General features: G+C 39.0%; 1 protein-coding gene and 1 long non-coding RNA gene across 2 annotated transcripts in view; one reads left to right on the top strand and one right to left on the bottom strand.

Annotated features, from left to right (window-relative positions):
- The window catches only part of LOC134226061 (whirlin), a 596,096-nt gene that overhangs the window by 121,284 nt on the left and 457,626 nt on the right, over window positions 1-17,186 (top strand). The window lies entirely within an intron of this gene.
- LOC134223190 (uncharacterized) lies at window positions 15,224-15,831 on the bottom strand. Its single transcript, XR_009982476.1, has 2 exons — window positions 15,616-15,831; window positions 15,224-15,551 (listed from the first exon to the last, which is right to left on the bottom strand). It is a non-coding gene; the product is annotated as an uncharacterized LOC134223190 (long non-coding RNA).

Below are 17,186 nucleotides of genomic sequence, written 5' to 3'. Positions count from 1 at the left end.
AGCTGACGGGTTTGATTTAGCTTCATTTTGTACACGGTGAACATACTCACGAAAGGTAGACGACACGAAATTTTCGTACTCCGATTCAACGGTTTGCAGAAGGGCTCTGTTTGTCGCAGTCCGGTTACGGAAAAACCTGCGACGCGTTTTACGAAGTATGTTACGTCGATGCTGTAGTTCAGCGTTCCACCAGAGTTGCTTGTACGTCTTCCGAGGTAAAGATCTACGAAGAGGAACATGCCTGCTTATCGTGTCGAAGACCGCGTTGTAGAATGATGTAATCGAGGTGTTAATATCTTCTCCACTGAGTATCTGGAACCAATCAAGTGAATTAAGCTCGTTCTTCACAGCCTCGTAGTCACAGCGAGAGAAGTCAAAATCGAAGTCCATTCCTTCCACTGTAAATTCCTCCATAATTTCTGACCAACTCCCCCGAGAACTCTGGATTTTTTTTTTCGGTAACTCGGACGTTTTCTTCCTTTCGGAAACATGAGCGACTTATTTCGGGAACTCTGGCCAACTCCTCCGGGAGCTATAATAAATTCCTCTGGAACTCGGGCGAAATTCTCTAGGATTTCGAGTGAATTCCTTTGAAAGATGTAATCCCCGGGGAATTCGGTAAATTTCTTCGGAATTTCGGGTGAAGTCCAGGATTTGGGGCGAATTGCATCCTGGAACTCGGATAATCCAGGCAAATTATTTCGGGAACTCAGACGCATTCCTCTGGACTCTCGGGAAAATTCTTCTTGGATCCTGGGCAAATTTCTTCTGAAATTCGGATGAATTCCTTTGGATGTTCTTCCGGGAACTAGGACGAATTTCTCCAACATTTCAGACAATCTTTCTCAAGAACTCTAGCTATTTTTACGGAAGCTCAGACATTTTCCTCCGCGAACCCGGCCGTATTCCTTCATGATCTCGGAAGAACTCCTTCCGGAACTCGGACGCATTCCTCCTGGGGCTACAAGCAGCTCTTCTGAGATGGTGGGTGAATTTCTATGGAAATTTTGGCAAATTCTTTCGGGAACTCGGGAAAAATTTTGCGGAACGCGATCGAATTCCTCCAGGACTCTGGGCGGACTCTGGGCAACTCGGGCGAATTTCTCCGGGAGCTTGGACGCATCCCTCAGGGATTATTTTGGGATCTCCGGCGCATTTCTTCTGTGAACTCGGATGAATTCCTTTAGAGATATGTTGAGAATATTCAACAAGCATGCAAAAAATGTTGCTTTACTTCCACATCAGCATGCTCTATGAATTGGTTTTTATTTTAACTCCCATTTCGATAATCTAAATTTAGAAAAATCCATATGATCTTTTTAAAAAGGTTGTTTAAAAATCATGGACCTCTATACCAACTTTGCAAGGATCAGATTATTTAAAAATTTAGCCATTATTAGGGCTAACAGGGGACTTCCGGAACCGTTATGTTTAATAGCAATGAGGACAATTTACACTCTAGTTCATCGGTTTGAATTTGTTCAGCTTTTCAAGTGCATTTCTTCGAAGGATTACATCCACAATAAACCGTTCAATCTAATTTAGAAGAGCTTTTTGCTCTAATACCCGGATATATTGGCCGTATGTGTTCGGTTCTCGAAAAAAAAGTTTTTGTAGCTGCACAAAATGAATTACTTTTCGCTCCTTTCTTCCGCTATCCGATTGTTTCTACTTCGGCTTCTCATTGTATTTTCTTACTTATTTTCTCTACTAATAATATCAAATATCAAATTACCACAAATCGGCATCAACATTTCAAAAGGGCGAAACTGCTTTTGTAAACAAGAGCTTCTTACGTCTCTGGTGGGCTAATTTGTGCTCACCCACGTAATCCAGCACCATTAGATGAAAGAAGAGGATTCGATGCTTCCATCAGTGGTATTGGATTGCGTGGGTGGGCTCAAATTAACCCACCAGCGACGTGAGAAGCTTTTGTTTACAAAAGCAGTTACGCCCTTTTGAAATGTTGGTGCCGAAATATTGACCATTTAACGATAATGTTTTGTTCGTTGACAGTAGAGCAAGAGAAATGTACTGAATTCTCCAACCCAACCTTAATTCACCGCACTTTTCACCCACTGTTCGCGTGGTGCCGCAACTGCCCCTTCCAAAGGTCTGGCATAGGCACCACAATTTTGGATAATGACTTCTTGCGCTGCTTATATCCAACTTTTTTTGTCTGGTTTTGTCATCTACTCCTTTCACTTTGTCACTTTCACAAGTCCAGTTCTTACGTTTCCTATGAATAAATGTCTGACCAATCTTCCGGTAGAATGTAGATGATTTCTGTAGGAATTGAGAGAGGTATGAGTAAATATATTAACTGAATAAGAGGACATATAGTCATGGGTGCTAGATGCGAGAGGTGACAGTTAAACGAAGTGAGCACGGACATCTTCAAGTACTCTTTAATGGGTACTTTTGTCCCCTTTTCGAAGAAAAGCGGCATAACTCATTTAATGAGTAAACTCGATTTACCCATTAATGAGTACGCTTGCGAAACTTCAAAAAAAGGGTAGTTTTCACTCCTAGTTTTCATTGATCAAATGGGTAAAAAAGGCCCAATAAATTGTTTTTTTTTTGTTTGAGGTTATGCACCAAATGCAATGAAAGAAAGCTAGTAAATACATTTAAACAAACAATTAACATAACATTTATTTTCTCCAATCCCGCGTCATAATATAAATGATTATGCTTATAATTTTCTCAAATAATAATGTTGAAGACTTTTGCATGGTGCATTTCCACTATAGTATATATAACATCCGGCGTTTTCCTCAGTGGATTGATCCGTACACAGCAAAATCCATTCATCTGGCGATGCAAAAAGTATCAGGGAAGGGGTAGCACACGGTGTCTCATCCTGCAGCCAGCCATAGATCTTAATGATTGGAGCGGCACAGAAGTTGCTCTGAATAAGATCAACATCATCCGAAATCCCCCAGTCGCGTACTGGTTTCTAGAACAAAATAAACGATTACAAGTCAGTAGAGATGCGTATTTCGGTAAATTCAAACAAGCGTATTGCTTCAAATAAACTTATCTTCTTTGTTTTTCTTAGAATAAAAGGGAAATCCATTATTTTTTCACAAAACAATATCCAACCCGTCGAAGCGGAGCAAAAATGGCGTTAAGATTTCATTCTGAAATGAAGCGTACAATTTACCCATTATTGTTAGGAAACAATGAACTTTAATAAGAGGTTTAAATACCCATTATTTGTATTTAAAAAAATACCCATTGTTTGACATTTCAGTACTGAGACGAATAATGAGTACATGAAACCCAATTAATGGGTATTTCCAAGCTTCCGTGAGCATTAAGGATTTGGTCGGATTCGTGAATCAAAATCGAATTAAACTTGAAAGTGACAGTTCGGAAATTATGAAATCCCCCGCTCATTCGCGAAGTCGAAGCAAAATTTTGCACACAAACAATGACAGTTCTTTATGGGTTTTTACAGTAGAGTAACAGAGAGGAGGCGATGGCGACCATGTTTCACTCAAACTCTGACAGATAGCAATGGGATTTCCCATAGGAGGGAAGAGCAGAATTTGCTTCGACTTCGCGAATAAGAATGACTGGTGCTACCTAAAGACACTCACTCAAAATAATTTTCACTTAGAAGCTACTTGAAAACATATGCAGATATTTTCCATGTAGTTTCGTGTGTGAAAGTTAAATGATTTATTAGTGATGGCACTCATTATTCTCAATTCACTAGAAAATAAAATAAAATTTAAGTGAAATTTTGTTTGACCATGTACTTAAATTTTAAGTGAAACTTTGATAATTTTTTCCATTGCATCCCTGTTAGTGTTGTATATCCCGTCCACTAGAAGCGGACGAGGGCAAAATTGAGTACAGAACTATTTCATACTCAAACATTTTGCTTCGCAAATCGTTCTCATAATGCTTTTGCAGAATGTTTCATTAGCGATAGTTGATAAACATACATTTCGCTTTGAGAACCCCACTCATATATTTTTCATAAATTATAGATATTATTTTCAATGTATAGAGATATTATTTTCGATGTTTTCTAATGAATTCCACTACATTTCTTATTAAGATGCACTTGTGATTTGAGTAAGTTTTATTTGATTCCAGTAAGGCCGATGAAAGTTTCGATTTTTAAAGTCTACATGACTTTATATAGTGGAATTAAAGTGACAATTATTTTGAGTGCTATAAACAAAGACGGGAAATGTTCCAATTGGAATTCCAAATTTACTGTCAGTGCTATTCCAATCGAGCAAAAGACCTGTCATTCCAAAAAATCACGCAGAACATTTGGTAAGGGCTAATTTAACTTCCGCAAATAAACATGTTTAAATTATTGTTGTAATATTTCTGGATCAATGTAGCCTAATGTACCTCTACAAATGGTAGAAAATGACTTTCAGCTTGTTTATATTGTATTTGCTACCTGAATTGCGTGGATAAAAGCGTTACTAATCATTTTTTTGAAACTAGGAAAACCATTTACACCAATTTGAAAACTTTATTGAATATGAGCAGTGTTGCGCATTCAGGGTAGCCTGTCGAAATATTTGCTCAGGGATCAGATTTCGCGTCTTTGTATATAGTGTCTTTAGTGCTACCCAGCAAGACCAACAAAACATCTATCAAAAATGATTCAATATCTGTCAAAAGTAATCTTGCTCTGCGAGCAGGGTTATTTGAAAATTTTTGAACTGTCACTTTTAAGTTTAATTCGATTTTGATTCACGAATCGGACCAAAGCCTAAGTTTTGTGATGTATTTCGCGGGAAGCAGTAGTGCTGGAGACGGCTGATTCGGATACAGCTGTCTTCTAAGGACACGACAGTGGCCAACTCGGTACGTTGTGATCAGTGGCGCTCCTGAAATTATACTCTCGGTCTCAAGAGGAGGAATCGCAAGGGCTTGTTTTGTTTGAAAAAAGTACACGGAAACACAATATTATTAAAGTTTAGTTTGTGACATTTATGACACTGGCTGGGAAAAAAACTTGTTTGCAAAAATAGAATGTGTGACACCATATAAATTATTTTTCACAAAAAGGTAAATTTATCATTCGAGACAACCAGAAATTTGATTTGAATATATATATTAATAGCTTTATGTACCCGGCCTTGCTCGGAATTGCCAGTTTGGTTTGCAGTTTTATTTTACAATCGAAAAATGATAAAACCAATTGGTCAACAGGGTAATTGTATTTACTTATTCATACTTTATCATTTGATTAAAAGAAGGCTTTTGGAAACATTGACTGATTTTGAAGAAGGGATCGTGGGTTTGAAAGGTCTTATTCCGGGCAAACGTCTATTTCTAAAGAAGGAAAAACATCCATCGATGCCATATTCCGGGCAACGCATATTTTTAAAGAAGGGATCACACCCACCATTGCCTTATTCCGGGCAAATGCCTACTTTTAAAGAAGCAATCACATCCACCATTCCGGAGGAAACACATTAATCATTGCTTTTCACTGGGCATACCATTATTCCGATGAACAACAATTATCATTGTTTTATACCCAGCAAATGCTTGCTTTCTATGCAAGATTTTTCTGATGCTGTTCATAATTATCCCAAATATCCTTCATGTCGAATGACCTTAGGCCAAATAGTGTTATGTTAATGGCCTGCTTCATTCAGGGATATGTCATTTTCAGGGAAATGTCATATTCTGGGATATGTGTATCGGGAAGTATCATTTTCGGGAAATATAATTTTCGTTAGTCATTTTTGGGGAAATGTTATTACCGGGAAAATGTTATTGTCGAGGATTTGCTATTTTTAAGGAATTCGGGCAATTTGTTTTCGGAGCATTGTACAATGTCAAAGAACCTCGGATGTACTAAATAAGAGGGATTTTAAATTAAGTCGTTTTCTAAACAATACCCAATCCAAATACCTCCCCCTCCCATTCCGTGTTTACGTGTTTGGTTTGGATTGACCTATGCGATAAAAAGGTATACTAAACTGTTCGCTTAATAAATATACCCTCTCTCTCATTTAGCTATGGCACTCCTACCCAGTCTGATATAGTCTTCCTTAGACAGATAATATGGGTTCCAAATTTGGTGGACATCGATAAATGGGTTCAGAAGTCATGCTGAATTGATCGATAACTAAACAATACCCCTCTCCCACACCCTCCCCCTTTTAAAATGACTTAACCACATCCACTAAAATCGCTTCCTTAGGACAGACAATATTTGATACAAATTTGGTTCAAATCGGTCATGAGGCTCAGGATTTACATTGGGTTGATCGATTGCTAAACAATACCCCTTCCCCATACCCTCCCTCTTTTGTAAAGAGCATCCCTAACCTTCTATCGTCGTCTCCTTATGATAAAGAATTTGTGTTCCAAATTTGTTTGAAATCGGCCAAGGGGTTCAGAATTTACACTGAGTTGATCGATATCTAAGCAATACACCTCCCCCCACACCCTCCCCTTTTCCGAAGAGCATGTTCAGCCACCCTATCGTCCCCTCTGTAAGATAAAGAATTTGTGTTCCAAATTTGGTCGAAATCGGCCAAGGGGTTCAGAATTTACACTGAGTTGATCGATAACTAAGCACTACCTTTCCCCCCATACTCTCCCCCTTTCCAAAGAGCATGCTTTGCCCCCCTATCGTCCCCTTCTTAAGATAAAGAATTTGTGTTCCAAATTTGGTTGAAATCGGCCAAGGGGTTCAGAATTTACACTGCGTTGATCGATAACTAAGTAATACAACTCCCCCCACACCCTCCCCCTTTTCCAAAGAGCATGCTTCACCCCCCTATCGACCCCTCTGTAAGATAAAGAATTTGTGTTCCAAATTTGGTTGAGATCGTCTAAGAGACTCAGAATTAACACTGAGTTGATCGATAACTAAGCAATACCCCTCCCTCCATACCCTCCCCCTTTTCAAAAGAGCATGCTCAACCCCCTATCATCTCCTCCTTAAGATAAAGAATTGATGTAATAAATTTGGTTGAAATCGGCCAAGGGGTTCAGAATTTACATTGAGTTGATCGATAACTAAGCAATACCCCGCCCCCACTCCCTCCCCCTTTTCCCAAGGGCATACCTAACCCCCCTATCGTCGTCTCCTTAAGATAAAGAATGTGTGTTCCAAATTTGGTTAAAATCGGTAAATGGGTTCAGAAGTTATGCTGGAACATACATACAAACATACAAACATTGAGTTTTATATATATAATAGATAGATAGATATAGATAGATAGATAGAAGATTTGTTTATCGCATGGAAGATATCTATGTGTGCGCTGATAAACTAAGTTGATTAAATCTATAGATTTCAAAGTGTGGATTATTAGTAGTGTGAACTAGACAATTTTCCGAAAGGTAATCCTTGATAGGTTGAACAATCATTCCCCTGAGAGGGTAAACAATAATTCCCCCGAGAGGGTATCCTTGGTAGGGTAAACAATCATTCCCCCGAGGAGGTACCATTGTATGAATATGTAAGCAAATAGTTGCGTAGAATATTGTTGATGATTTGTTTTTGATTTAGATGCAAGATTGATGTTCTAGAGCCTGGTAGGTTCTATCCGTGACTGCATTCCGAAATCAGTGGTTGACTTGAGCTCAGTATTAAATAATGTAAACAAAGAGTAAGAACTTGTAAGCAAAGACTTGCATAGAATATTGTTGATGATATGTTTCTGATTTTGACGCAAGATTGATGTTTCTAGAGTCTGGTAAGTTCTATCCATGACTGCATTCGGAGATGGTTGACTTGAGTTCAATGTTAGAAAATGTAGACAAAGAGTGAGAACAAAGTCAGCAAAGGCTGGGGAAGAATATTGTTGATGATTTGTTTCTGATTTTGATGAGAGATTAATGTTCTAGAGCCTGGTAAGCTCTGTCTATGACTGCATTCCGAGATCAGAAGTTGATTTGAGTCCAGTGTTAGAAAATGTAAACAAAGAGGGAAAGCAAGTAAGCAATGAGTTGCGTAGAATATTGTTGATGATTTATTTCTGATTTTGATGCAAGATTGATGTTCTAGAACCTGGTAAGTTCTATCCATGACTGCATTCCGAGATCAGTAGTTGATCTGAGTTCAGTGTTAGAAAATGTAAAAAAAGAGTGAGAACAAAGTCAGCCATGACTGGGGTAGAATATTGTTGATGATTTGTTCCTAATTTTGATGCAAAATTGATGTTCTAGATCCTGGTATACTCTATCCATGACTGCATTTCGAAATCGCCGAAATCAGTGGTTGACGTGAGTTCAGAGCTAGAAAATGTAAACAGATAGAAAGAACTTATAAGCAATGAATTGCCTAGAATATTGTTGATGTTTTTTTCTGTATATGGTGTAAGGTTGATGTTCTTGGGCATTATAAAGCAGGGCAAAATAGTAATAATAAAATTGTAAAAGAGTTGAGCAGGAGGAAGGTGTAGGGATTGAGAGGGGTATGAGTAACTATATTGACTGAATAAGAGGGCATATAATCATGAGCAAGGACGGAAATCTTCGTTTTACCACAGACAAACAGACGTAACAGCTTGAACATTTTTCTTAAAAATCCATCGCACAACTACTCTACCACTATCTTGCGAGCATTTTACACGAAACGATGTTTCGTATGACATCGTCACCAGAAGGCGCTGGAGTGAAATGTCAAACCCGAATGATTACGACACTAGCGCTTCTAGTTGTGAATTGCGCAATCAACCAATTTGAAATTGATCGTTGAAGTCATGGTCGATAATGATTTCTTTAGTGTTACGTCTGTTTGTCTGTGGTTTTACTATCACTTGCATCGAAACTCGGTAGGCAGTTTCGTCATCGATTCGTGTTTGTTTTAATCAGACGCTCGGTGATGCAGGCACGAACATCTCGCAGCATGCTGTCAAACTTCCAAACCAGATTTGTCGCCTGACCTTTAATAGCCGATTGATAATCGAGTGTAAAAAATGAATATCTACCGGGGCTGAAATGAATATTTTAAATTGCGGTTAATTTGCACCGATAAATGATATAATGTATATTCTACTTTATATACTAAACCGATGCATATATTTTAGGAATCTGACTTCAAAATGTTGAATCCATGCACCGCAGTATGGAATGATATTCATATTTTGAGGTTTAAAATTGAATATCGATGTTCCAAGATGAAGATTCATTTTGACACCGCATAAAACAACGCTGACACCGAGAGTCGACGCTTGCTGCTGTTCGTGCACATGCCGTCCTATTCATTCGCACATTCAAATTCGGGACGGACTAGCAACTTGATTGTGTGTTGGATGTCAGCTGTTTGAGTGTAGTTGAAATGACTTTTTCTGTCCCTGGTCATGAGTACTAGATGCGAGAGGTGACAGTTGAACGAAGTGAGCATTCAGTTTTGTGATGTATTTCGCGGGAAGCAGTATTGCTACGGAACTGCTGCGGACCGAGCAGCAGCTGGAGACGGTTGATTCGGATGCAGCCGTCTCCTAAGGGCATTACAATTTCATAGATTCGCCTGACTGGCTATGAGTGTGATATCGCCATTTTTTTGATCCCATAGTCTTCATCAGTCTCCAATGTAGATAAAGGCTCACGTGGTGATTTGTCCTGTGGACCATAAATTGTCCATCTGGGAGCGGTCCTCACCTCTGTTGTTTTTCCTGGAACCCCGATGCGAGACTCTATTGGAGCAAACAAATGCAAATGCTCCATTCCAATCAATATACGCGGTGTCTCCAGTGTATAATCTGACATCGCAAGATCTCCTAGATGCCGACACTTTTTTGTCATTTCAGCAAATCGCATGGATTGTTTCGGTAAATCTAGTCGTTTCACCGTATGTGCAGAACTTATTACACCTTTTTCGGTAGAATCCACAACATACTTAACACAGTCAGGTCAACTGTCTTTGATGCCTTCTCTTGACTTGTCATACCCGCTGTTCACGATAAGCTTTGTGGTCGTACAAATCCATCACATCATAACTCCTCTGTCAGAGAACTTTCGATTCGTGTATATGATGACCATTTATCCAGAAATACTAGTATCAGTATCACTGGTGTTCGATCTGTGCTAGTATGTACATTGCATGTGGGATATGCGTACGGCTGATGTAGCAATGAGTTATGCTTCTCTTGGCAGTTTATTACCATGCAGTTGATGTTCATTTTACACTCCGAATCTCTGTGAGCATTGAGGCAGTCTGGATTAGTACAGATACTTCTTGGGATGGGTATAATATAATATAATCCATTAATAACAGCGTTGGAAGGACATTCGGTAGCGGATCACAACATGGAAGACAATAACAGATCAGATGCTCAAATTCAAGGCGTTGCTTCGATTGAGACGAAGAGGGTCATTTCAGAAGAGATTGTCCATACTTTGCGGCATTGAGGCAAAATCTGGATGAAAATAAACGGTGGGAAGATGGAAAAACAAAAAGCAGATAGTAAGGATGATGGCGATTATAGAAATGTTTGCTTCACTACCGTAACCAATGCCAATCGTGTGTCGGTAGGTTGGTTTATTGATAGTCGTTGAAGACACATGACTGGAAACAAGAAGTTATTGGAAATTATAAGGCCTTGCATGGAAAAGGTGAGATTGCCTGACGGCTGGAGTGTTGCAGCGAAGAAGAGCGGATCTGGAAGATTCACTGGAATCAACGGGGAAGGACAGAAAACATGCATGAGGCTAAAGCATACCCAAGTTATACAAACGTCTTGTCAGTTAGTCGAATGATTGAAGATGGATACAATGTCTGTTTTGGACCTGAAGGATGTAACATTTCAAGAGGAAATGAGGTAGTGCTGGTTGGTGAAAAACGAGGTGCCTTATTTTTCATTAAGCAGCTGTAAGAAACGCAGTAAACATTTTTCGTCGAGGGGGAGTTCATATTCAGGAGGAGCCTTTATTCTTTAGGAGAGTGGTATATCTACTAAGGAGGAGTGTTGGAGAGTAGTAGTAGTTACTGTTGGATGTCAATAGCTCGGCTTGGCGCGCTGTTTCGAATGCCAATGTGTTGTATACGCATTGAAAACATTGTTTTGATACATTTTGAACAATGCCAAGGAACATTACTTCTTCAGTGTTTAAATAGATTTATTCAATAGTTATAAGATGGCTGAGCTAATAGCTCGCCAAGCAAATTTCGGATTTTTGTTGGATTTGAATCCTAGTCTTAGCAAATCCTATAACCAAAAACGGCTATTACGCTAGATGTACGATCATTTTCCCTTTATTTCATGTTGAATTCGACAATCGCTTGTTACGATGCGAATGTGATGAGATATGCACGCATCTTTCGGGAGTACCCTGAATTTCAATCCATTACAAAGGGAAAATTTGATTTTTTTCGAATATTCTATAATTCTATATAATAAATCAATATACATCAAACGGATCATTCAACCGTTTGCTCGGCAAGATAGTTGAGCTCTAATTTCCATATCACAAACTCCATAAACAAAGAACATCAACCTCAATTTTTATCACGATAATCATCAATGTTACAACATAAACTAAACTGATGCCAACAACCCGCTATCGTTCGTCCGTTTCCACTATCGAATAGCTGTCATTCCGGCAGTCTTGCTCACCAACCAAACGGCAAATGGTTACACCATTTGTTCCTCATCCACAGACCTTCTTTCTTCCGCGGTAGCACACCTTTCTAAGCGAACCAACTCTACATATTCTATGGGTTATAGGAGCGGCAAGAAAAAATACAGCCAAATGTGTTCACTTTTGTTTTGTACGTGTACTCTTTGCCACAATATTTTTAAAATAACTCTCCCCTTTCTCCCCCGTGTCATGCTCATCGCATCGTTCATCGTGAAATCAATACCATCGATTCGAGCACGAATAATTCATCATTTAATTCTATTTAGGTAGTCATGTCATCAATTCCATTATTTTTTTTTCCAATAATGCGAGAATTATTTTGAACTTGAACTTCGTAACGACAATGCCTTGCTATGCATAATTGAACCCTTTGATTTAGCACTTGACAACCTGAAATAGATGTGATTCTTATTATATTTGCGCATCACATTGCTGGTCTTTCAAAACTCAAGATTAAAATTAATAACATGCTTTTGAAGAAAAGTTTAGAAATTTGTAAAAAATATTATCAACTCTGCATAAAAACCGTTTGAAATTTACTCGTCCCGGACATATGAAGATGACTCTATCGTTTTAGCATATACGATGCAAATTTGATAAATTCATGTAGGTAGACCAATTACCAATTATGTTGATTCAAAACCTCAAATGAGTAAAAGGTTCAATACCGACTTTACCGTTTGACATCCTGACATGCTGTTTCTACAAAGTACTAGCTCTGCTACACAGTATAACACAGAATTAATGAAACTCGAACAAACTGGCGCGGGTGCCTTTCTCTCCGCTGACTGCCAAAGCCAGGGTAGCTTCAAACGAACAACGTCGAATGAGAACAAAGATGTCTACAACAGAAGGTGCATCACCAACCTATATTTTCTCCCGTGATTGGCATTACAACATGTTCAATTACAAGCATGCCACTTGCAATCCCCCGTAACGCGCTTATCGCAGCCAGGCAATTCAACAATGCCGTCGTCATCCTCCACAGCTGCTGGTTGCAGTAAATCCCCCACCAACCAGTCATCCAGCAGCAGCAGATACGACGACACGACCAAGAGCAAATCCCATACCGCAGTTCGTCGTCGTCGTTGCTGATTTAGACGACTCTCCTACGGCCACGGTCATTGGTGGTTGGTTGTGGTGGTCGCTCATGTTAGGGTATCCAATGCAGATGTCCCACCTATTCGAGTGAGCCCATTCCCCCATGGGACGGAGACCGAAAAACCACGTGTGAAATACAACCGAGCAGTACTGGGGAATACCCGAAGCTATGTGGTTGGTTCTTGTTGGTTCATCGGGGTACGTTGCCAAGTTTGATGTTGAATAAATTTAATTAAGACCAAACTGAAGTGCCATGGCAGCAGCGCACACAGTGGCCGGAGCAAAACTAATGTTTGAGACCCGCGTGGTGATGCTGAAGGGTTCTCGGCAAATAATTCAAAGTTAATCTTTCTGGAAGAAGTTTTTTCCGTAGCTATAAAACCTCGGAAGTTGCGACGACTTCATCCGGGATCAACGGCAAATTCCTCAGGAAGGTACGACAATTTTTTTTCGGGAATTAGAGTGCAAATTCGGGCGGATTTTTTTGATATTTCGGACAAATTACTCCGGGAAAATGGGTGAATTCTTCCGAGCATTTGGGCTTATTCCCCTAGGAGGCAAGGCGAATTCTTTCGGATATTTGGTGAGTTCTTTCGGGATGCCAGACAAATGCTGTTGGGAACTCTGGAGAATTCTTTCGATAATTCGAATCTGGCGTATTAGCATACACACTCAGTTTTATTCAGCTTGGCCAAATCCGCCGTGTGCCCAGCAAATTAAAAAAAACTGGTGTCCCTGCAAAAAAGACGTAAGTTAGCTGATTTCGGCAAATTATTTGCTGATTTTCAGCAATTTTGACTGATATTTTAGCAAAAAATATGCTAACTGCGGTTCGGCTGTGCGAATCTCAGTTAAATGTTAAAGAAATAGCTGAGATCCCGGTAAAAAAAATAAGTACATAGCATAGGATTGAACACATCGTGGCTGGCTATGTAATGCTCAGCTGAGTAATCTTTTTTTTATTGTTGTGGATTAGTACTTGGGATAAGTACACTTTTCTATACAGAAGCAGTTGTATAGTTGATCACGTCCTTACAATCACGAAATGAAGGGAAGAAATGTTTGCTCAACATCTACAATTTAAGATCCAGTTGTGCTGAAGCCTTTGCTGCGTCCGGATGTGCTCGTACTGAGCACCACAATTCAATTTCTTCTCATAGTGAACATGGTGACACTTCGTGAAAATACATTTAAAGTGGATTTCCGAGATTTCGAGAAACGTCCGAGTTATGAAGATGTGCATAATTTCATCTTCCGTACTCTTGGCTTACGGCCAAAACAGATTCAACGCTTGCAAATGAATCATATTCAGTGCTGTGTGCATGTAAAATGCGACAAACTTGAAACAGCTCAAATGGTGGTTGAGCTGCACAATGACCGTCACGAGCTCGAGGTGAACGGGAAGCGGTACAAAGTGCGCCTTACGATGGATGACAACAGAGTGGAAATTAAAATACACGATCTGTCTGAAAACGTGACGAATACCGACATTACATCATACTTGCAGCAGTATGGCGAAGTCTTCAGTGTTAAGGAAGCTGTATGGGGAAAAACTTTCGCTGGAAGAGGAATTCCTTCAGGTGTACGGGTTGTTCAAATGACATTGAAAGAACACCTGAAATCATATGTCACAATAAAAAGTGAACGAACTTACCTATCTTATAATTCGCAGCCGACCACATGTCGACATTGTACGAATTTGGTTCATATCGGTAAAACTTGCGCCATGAACAAAAAGCTCTTGGTGCAAACTAGTTCCAACCAAGCAGCTATTTTGGATAACACACCTCCAAGTGGCCCTATTGTTCAAAACAACGTAGGGAACAAAAATAAAATCGACCGTCAACTGCAGCAGCAACCAACGCTTCGACAACTGCAAACGAAACGATCAGCGGTGCAAAGCAGAGGGACGACACAGCTGTCAAAATCCATAGATAACCCATCTACCCCACATGTGGTTTGGTACTTTGGATTTTGGTACCCACTTTTTGTAACGTTTACCCTAAAAAATGTTTATTAGAGTAAGCGGATTATTGTTCCAATTAACGTATTTTCGTTAATTGAAAGTTTTTCGACGAAAACTTGCCAATATTCCATTATATTTAATTGTTTTAAACGCAGTAGTGATCAAATCAATTCGGCATCATTTCATACGGATGCTCACTTTTGAGATTCGGCAGGTTTTTTCCTCCATATTCAAATCAATCTCTTCCTCCATGCACTAATTTCTTAGATTTTGGTACGAAGCAGCAAAAGCTAAGGCTAAGTGAACTTATAGCAGTACCGAATAAAGTACAAAAAGAAAAAAAATCCAATATAGGTACCGGATAACATTAAATGAAATACTGTAAATGCTTTGAGGCAAGGGGAGGGTTAGCTGATCCAAAAGACTTCTACTTAGTAATGAATCACTTCTCTGCTATGTTTTTTCTATGTGCTACAGCAATGTTACCATTAAAATATTTGTTTGTCGTTGACTAACACGGACACTAGAGTTTTTAAGAATTACTTGGAATAGAATAACAATTGTAAATCTTTGGTAACATACATATTTTATTTCTCAAACAAAAAGATCACATTAATTGTTTTTTTTTTTAATTGATTGAACTAACTGTCTAGTGAAACAACCTTAGAAAACATCTTGCGTTGCAATGCAAGGAGTTTGCATCAGCCCAAAAATTGCCGTGGTAGGTATCAGATTCCTTTCCTCTTTGGCCAACACGAAATCACTGCCGTAGAAACGTCTTGGACATATTTTTGCATTCTGATGGCAGATCCAAACAATCTGTTCATTATAGTATCGGCAGGAATCGGCATGCAGTAACCGCAATAACGGGCGTTCTATCCAGCTTTCTGGAAACCTGCAATGAATGAATAAAAGGCTGAGGAGAGCAGATCATTTTAGAAAATGAAGTTTAAACTTACCTGCGTTGCGAAACCAACATTTTCCATGCACGAATGTCGTTAGTTTTTAATGCCTGACGTATTTATTCTTCGCAATATGTTTTACATCCTAAAATCTAAAATACACTTTTTTGCGACAATCTTGTTTAATTTGTTTCGGTTGTCGGAGATCAAAACAAAAACAAATGACGTCATGTTATTTCGATGTTGAGTAGGCAAAATTATGACAGTAGCATCCCCTTGGTGCAAAGCGACACGACAACTGCGAGATCGCTGCTTAGGAAGAAAGTGAATAAAAAACCCGAACAACCCGCTATGGAACGACCCGTAGAAATGCAAAATGACCTTTCAACCGATGAAGCTGGAATGGAGACGTCAGAAGAAGAACCGGAGTACGATGGGAATCCTGAAAAATGGATTGATCGGCTTCAGAAAAAACAAGTTCGTGATAAAAGAAAACGATCAATAATGTTGAGAAATATTAAATGAATTGTAATTGATATTTAGATTTAATTCGATTAATAGAGATGAGCCAGCCTAGGGCTGCAAATCTCTTTAATAAAGATAAAAAAAATAAAAATAAGATCCAAGGAACACATACTGCCTTTATAGATACCTCGGGAAGAAAGTTTTGTGTCAGTTGAGGGTTGGCTCAATAATTGGGAGCATTATTCGACAATATAGAGAGTTTGTTAGTTAAAACATATATGGTGAAAAGTTATTAGAATCTTCTTCTTCTTCTTATTGGAATTATACCCCCCATGGGGACATTGCCGTCTCGCAGCTTAGTCTTACCGCTAGACTAAGGAGAACGAGTTATTAGAATAAATTATTTAACTGGTTCGAAACGAAACGAAAAATAGATGATTTTCATGATTTCTTATTTAAAAGTTGGCATTTATTAGAAATAAGGAAATAGTGAATGTTATAGAGAGTAGGCACTTGCCCGTTTTAAGCCCGTTTTTTCTTCAAAAGAAGCTCTTTGCCCGCACTAAGGGAATGGTGGATGCGATCTGTTCTTTAAAAGTAGACGCTTGTCCGGATCAAGGCAATGGTGGATTTGACCACTTTTTAAAAAGTGACCATTTGCCTGAAATCAGGCAATGATGGATATGATCCCTTCTTTAAAAGTAGGCACTTACCTGGATTAAGGCAACGATGGATGTGATCCCTTCTTAAATAGTACACGGAAACAAATCCATTCCCATTATCATGAACATAAAATCATAAAAGCATGAAGTTCGTCAGTTCATGGCATCATGATTATATAGTCGACTCTCTACATATCAAAGTTTTATATCTCGAAATCTCTCCCTATGTCGATGGTTTCCTCAGTCCCTTCAATCTACATAGGGGAACTGTTCCGACCTCCATCTCACTGAGCATATATTCATTTCATCGCGAAACAAAGAAATACAGCACCAATTTGATCGATTCTTTTTGTCAACATTTTTTTTTCCTGTTCGGATGTGCCACTGCGACCTGTTATTAGATCTATTGTAGCGTTACCCGTATCCTTAGTGTTAAAGTGCATGTCGAGTTACTTCATTACTATTGATAAGCAATGCAGTATCGGTTTCGATACAGTTGTT

This window comes from Armigeres subalbatus, chromosome 3 (assembly GCF_024139115.2).
Source record: "Armigeres subalbatus isolate Guangzhou_Male chromosome 3, GZ_Asu_2, whole genome shotgun sequence".
Classification (NCBI taxonomy): Eukaryota; Metazoa; Arthropoda; class Insecta; order Diptera; family Culicidae; genus Armigeres; species Armigeres subalbatus.
This window is presented reverse-complemented; position numbering and strand designations above follow the sequence as displayed.